General features: G+C 41.9%; 1 protein-coding gene across 1 annotated transcript in view; it reads right to left on the minus strand.

Moving 5' to 3' along the window:
• The window catches only part of nav2a (neuron navigator 2a), a 1048499-nt gene extending 1042459 nt beyond the window's left edge, over nt 1–6040 (minus strand). The window contains exon 1 of the mRNA XM_048606898.1: nt 5916–6040. The gene's annotated coding sequence lies outside the window, so the exon portion shown is untranslated. The remainder of the gene's footprint in view (nt 1–5915) is intronic.
• Nucleotides 6041–6204: the final 164 nt, after the last annotated feature.

The following is a 6204-nucleotide window of genomic DNA, read 5'->3' on the forward strand; positions in this document are numbered from 1 at the left end:
CATCCACACTACCAAGAATCTTACCATTAGCCCAGTACTCTGTATTCTTGTTAAATCCTTGCAAGTCTTTTCTGCATCTTCTCAAGTTTAGCAATGTCTTTCCTATAGAAGGGCGACCAGGATTGGACACAGTATTCTCAAAGAAGTCTCACCACTTTTAGAATACTGATGATTGGCCCAAAGTTGCAGCAAGAAAAGTTAACTATTTTTTGCACGGCCGTCCTGACAAGTGCAAGACAAAAAGCTTTGACTCCTTTCCAGCTTGAAGCAACACTTAGATTCAATAATAACTTGCAAAAAGGAATTTGATAATTACGTGAAGATGCTTTTCTGCATGCCTATGGGGAAAGGCTGGTGGGGAGTTATTGGTGGTGAAACAAGTTGGAAAGAGAAACCAAACAGCCTCCATCTCCCCCTGTCACATGCAACAATTCAATCAACGGTTCTTTGAAGCTGCTGAAAGCTCAACCTCATTTGTAATAATGCTCATAAGGTCTTAGTCCACTTCTCAATGTAGATCCATGTCACAGTGAGGTTGGCCAAAAGAAGGGGAAAAGGGGAAGACAGTGAAATGGTACAGATTAATAGCTTGCATGTAAAGTTGCTTTTCTCTCTCAAACACACTATCACCCTCTACTGGTAGAAGTGAGAAGGGAATCGCCGTACTTTCATTGATATGAAACTGTACTTTGCACACTAGCATATCCAAAGTTTTGTCACTCCTTCATGTGAAATGAGCATTGCCCATTGCAAGTCCAATGAAATGCACAACCAAACGATTTCTTTTTGTAAAAGGAACTTGGAAAAGAGAGATCTCCAACATGTAAAAGGGGCTATCTGTAGTCAGTGAAGGTGGCAAACCAGGTTGAGACAGAGTAGATAATAAAACATATAGCATCCTAAGTTTTATCAATAGGGCATAGTATGGAAGAGCAAAGAAGCTACAATGTACATGTATAAGACACTAGTTTGGCCCCAGACGGAGTATTCTGTACAGTTCTGGTTAATCTGCCATAAGAAGGATCTTATTTAATTGGAGAGGGTTCAGAAAAGATTTACCAGGATTTACTAAAATTGGTGGTGTAGTTGACAGTGAAGAAGATTACAAAGAGATCTGAACAAATGGGCCAATGGGCTGAGAAGTGGCAGATCGAGTTTAATTTGTACGTATGCGAGGTATTGCATTTTGGTAGAACAAACAAGGGCAGGATAGACAAACAGGAGGCTGGAAGACCACAGCAAACCAGGCAGCATCTGGAGGAAAGGAGAAGTCAACGTTTCAGGTATTACCCTTCTTCAGGACAGGACTTACACAATTAATGATAGGGCCCTGTTGTTGAACAGAGAGACCTCAGGTTTTAGGTACATAGTTCTTTGAAGATAGTGTCAAGGGGAGGCGATGGCCTAGTGGTATTATCACTGGACTGTTAATTCAGAGGCCCAGATAATGTTCTGGAGACCTGGGTTTGAATCCTGCCACAGCAGATGGTGGAATTTGAATTCAATAAAAAATATTTGGAATTAAGAATCTAATGATGACCGTGAATCCATTGTTGATTGTCGGAAAATCCATCTGGTTCACTAATGTCCTTTAGGGAAGTAAATTGCTATTCTTACCTGGTCTGGCCTCCATGTGACTCCAGACCCACAGCAATGTGGTTGACTCTTAACAATTAGGGATGGGCAATAAATGCTGCCTAACCAGCAACTTCCTCATCCCATGAATGAATAAAGAAAAAGAAAGGTAGATAGGGTGGTTAAGATGATGTTTGGCACTCTTGTCTTCATTACTCAGACCATTGAGTATAGTAGTTAGGATATCATGTTGAGGCTGTACAGGACGTTGGAGAGGCCATTTTTGGAGTACTGTGTATGGTTGTGGTTGCCCTGCTATAGGAAGGATATTATTGAATTGAAGAAGAGTTCTGAAAGTATTTACCAGGACGTTGCGGGGACTGGGGGCTTTGAGCTATAGGGACAGGTTGGATAGGCTGGGACTGTTTTCACTGGAGCATAGGAGGTTGAGGGAGGGACCTTATACAGGTTTATAAAATTATGAGGGGCATAGATAATGTGAATAGCAAAGGTCTTTTCCCTTAGTTGGGGGAGTTCAAAACTAGGGAACATATTTTTAAGGTGAGAGGAAAAAGATTTAAAAGGGACCTGAGGGGCAATGTTTTCACACAGAGGGTGGTTAGTATGTAGAATGAACTGCCAGAGGAAGTGATAGATGCAGGTATAGTTACAAATTTAAAAGACATTTTGATAGGTACATGGTTAGGAAAGGTTTGTAGGGATATGGGCCAACCACGGGCAAGTGGGACTAGTTCAGTTTGGGAAACTTGGTCAGCACGGACTAGTTGGGCCAAAGGTTTTATATCCATGCTAAATGACTCAATGACTCTATTCTGGATGCTGCATTTTAAGATGGATGTGAACGCATTGGAGAGGGTGCAGAAGTGGTTTGGACAGTGATTCCAGGGATGAGCAATTTCAGTTACAAAGATAGATTGGAGAAGCTGGGACTGTTTGCCTTGGAGAAGAGAAGGTGGAGAGGAGATCTGATAGGGTCGGGAGAGTATTTGAGGTGGGCAATCTCACAACATTTTAAAAGATCTTGGGTGAGCACTTGAAGTGTCATAACATTCATGGCTATGAGCCTAGTGCCAGAGGGGTAGTAGTGTATTTTTGTAAGTCCAGACTCTTCTGTACTGTATGGTTCTCAAAATCATGAGAGGTCTAGATAGACCAAACGGGGAGAAAGAAACTTGCGAGTGGGAGAACACACGTTTAAAGGAATTGGTCAAAGAAGCAGAGGTAATATGAGAAAAACCCTTATCGCAGTGCACGTGGTTAGGATGCTGCCTGAAGATGTGGTGGAGGCAGATTCAATCTAAGCTTTTAAAAGGGATTTAGACTGTTATTTGTTAAGAAGAAAGTGCAAGATTATGGAAAGAAGGCAAATGAATGGCACTAGGTGAAATGCTCATTTGGAGAGCTGACACAGATACAATAGGCCAAATGGCCTTTTTCTGGCTTGTTACAATTCTCACATTCGGTGATTTAGGAAAGTGCACTGCAAATACTTTCCACTTCTTCACACATATTATATGCAGACAATGTATTACATTTGCAGTTCCTCGCCAAATATAAATTTTCCTTTCATTGGAGCCTTTGACTTTTGCCTGAAATACATTCCCATGGTATCAGGGAAACCTTGTACAAGTGTCAATTTTACATATGTGGGAATTGTCACTGGGTTTAGGCAAATACTTGACAACAGACAGAACACAGCTAAGCTCAGCACTCTCCCCATGCTAAGATCCCCCTTGTGCATTTCCAGGAGGGGTCACAGGAGAAATGAAAATCAGCAGATGTTTCCCTTTCAAAGGAAGTGCAAACACTTTGCAGGATCCAGGAGGCCAATGTCCCATTCTGGGGGAGTCCTGGGCCATTCAAGTGAGTTGGCAACTCCATCGTGACAAGGTCAACTGTCTTAGCTGCATCAAAGAAACAGATGGAATCAGCTAACACAGTACAAACTGGGCACCAAAAATCGGAACTCTCTACACTGGAAGACTTGAATGGAATTTTTGGCTCAGTTTGAATTCAGCGTTTGTCTCTCGCTTTATTTCTTTGCCTTTTTGCTTTCTCTAAATCAGTTATTTATAATCACAAAACTTAAAATCCAAATGCGATGAGGGAAGCTTTAAAACCCACACCTGGACTTTGTATGTAGACAGGGAGTGTTTGTACAATTACAAACATAGCAATGGAGGCCCAAAGTATAGCCCCCAAGCTCAGCACCTACTATTTTTTGCAAGGGATGGGGGATGTTGCAGGGAGAATGGGGTTGGATTTTAACTTGCACATAAAGTGCTGCTGTCTTGGACTGAACTTATTTTCGGTGGTGAGATACCCAAAACACAGCTTGTACACTTTGCACCCAATAGGAGAAGGTCAATAGCTGACAGAGTTCTTTGGAGAAGGGAGGTATCGCTTTAAAGTGGTATGATAGCCTTTGGGATATGGTCCCAGGACACATTTAGCAGCAAGAGGTATCCTTTTGAATGGGCTAAGTACCCTTTGGGATTGTTAAAAGTAGACATGCATGTGTATAAAGAAACACATACATTCATTTGAACTGTCAATAGACCTCTCAAAAGGAGCTCTTAAGCTAGCAAGGCATTTAAAACCATGACCTTGAATATTTGAAACAATAAACTGTCGGCATTGCGAAAAAAGTCAGTACTTTCTATTTCACTCTTTCCACTGTCGTAAGCTAGGAGTTATCATTCCAGGATTAGTTCTGGATAACTGATTTCACAGCTTTTCATTATCATAGTGGGGTGCCTGTCAGTTCATAGTTTGACAGCTCCAAGTGGTTATAAACTCTTTGAAGTGGGACTATTAATTCAAAGATTAACTTATAAAGTGATTAAATGTTATAGGGAAATGAGATTTTATCAATGAGAGTGTTTCATTTCAAAATAGTGAGCTCATTAATTGATACAAGTTTATTTAATCTCAGCATACATCCTGAGGTTTGGCCATGACGGACAGGTTAACATGGTAAGAGAAATGCAAACGGTGTTGGGATGGGTTGGCCTGAGTTGGTTCTCATTTGGCACAAGGACCATGGGGTATAGGTTGGCTGGGAAGCTACGAGGGACAGTGGGTGAGTTGTGACTATGAAGTTGCATGGCTGGCAGATGGGGAATGTAGTATAGTGGGGTAGTGGATATGAGTGATGAGTACAAGAGGTTGTCAGTTACCCTATTTCTTTCTTCGTTGCTTTGTAACCAATCCATTTCCATCCCCACCCCTGCACCTTTTGCAGGGTTGTCCACCAGAATTCCTAAGACTCAGCCATAGCCACTGCCGCCCATACCCCCACCCCTTCCTGGGTGCATTCTCCTGCACTGGGCTTGCAGAGCCCAGAATTCTCCCAACTTTATGCTCCCAGCCAGAAAACCAAAGTCCAGAGCATAGTTTCAACTTCAACTTTTAAAACCTTCTCCACATCCTCAGTATGTCCAAAATATTTCATGAACTCCAAAAGTTCTGAAGAAGGATCATTGGACCCGAAAAGTTAATTCTGTTTCCCTCTCCACAGATGCTGCCAGACCTGCTGAGTTTCTCCTGCAATTTCTGTTTTTGTTTCAGATTTCCAGCAAGCGCAGTTCTTTCAATACTTTTTTTTGTCATGAACTCCTATTGTTTTTATCAGGAATGAAAGACTAACAGCGAATGCAAACTTGTCAATGCAGCCAAAATAACTTGACAAAAATATGTAGCAAACAAACTGCACTCAGAAAGGCTCCACCGTTTGCAAACAAACAAACAAACAAAGATAAGACAATCTGTTACAATGGTATCGGTTGAAGAATATTAATTGGTCAGAACAACAGTCTTCTATTCGAAAAGTGGAATACTGGCAGATGCTGGAGATCTGAAATAAAAGCAGAAAGTGCTGTAAAATCTGAGCAGATAGGACAGCATCTGTGGAGAGAGAAACAGTTAATGCTTCAAGTCCAGTATGACATTTCATTGGAACTGTACTGAAAAATAGCTATTGGATTCGAAAGGTTAACTCTGTTTCTCTCTCCACTGCCAGATCTGCAGAGCTTCTCCAGCGCCTTCTACATGATTAAAGAAAAGTTCTCTATCCTTGCTTTGAATTGTGCAACAGCAGCTGTTAATGTGCCTGAGCAAGGAGATAGGACTTAATTGTTGTTCATCCAAAAGGCAGCATTGCATTGACAAGTTTGCATTTACTCCCTTAGGGCTGCACTTAACGTCCTCCAGCTCTCATGTCCGTACACGGGGTGGGGAGTTTAAACTGAGGCACGCCTAAGTCAAGCAGCACCTAACTGGCACCTAGAATGCGAATGTACAAGTGATAACAGTTGTACCTTTCTCATTACTTGCCGCTGGGTTGTGAGCAGATTTGGATTTATCAAAGTTGTTGAAGCTCTGACTGCGCCTGTTGTTTGCGCTGGTGGATACACGAGCCTTGTTGTCGCTGCCAGCAGCTGACAATCTCGTTGTGGGGGCTGGAAGCCTGCAGACAAACAGATAAAAATAGGAAATAGTGAGCCCAGCTGATTATACAAATAGTGAACCCGACTGAAAATATTAATAGCAAGCCCAGCTAAAAATAGGAAATAGTGAGCCCAACAGAAAATAATAAGAAGCAAGCCC

This window comes from Rhincodon typus, chromosome 17, assembly GCF_021869965.1.
Source record: "Rhincodon typus isolate 14 chromosome 17, sRhiTyp1.1, whole genome shotgun sequence".
Lineage (NCBI taxonomy): Eukaryota > Metazoa > Chordata > Chondrichthyes > Orectolobiformes > Rhincodontidae > Rhincodon > Rhincodon typus.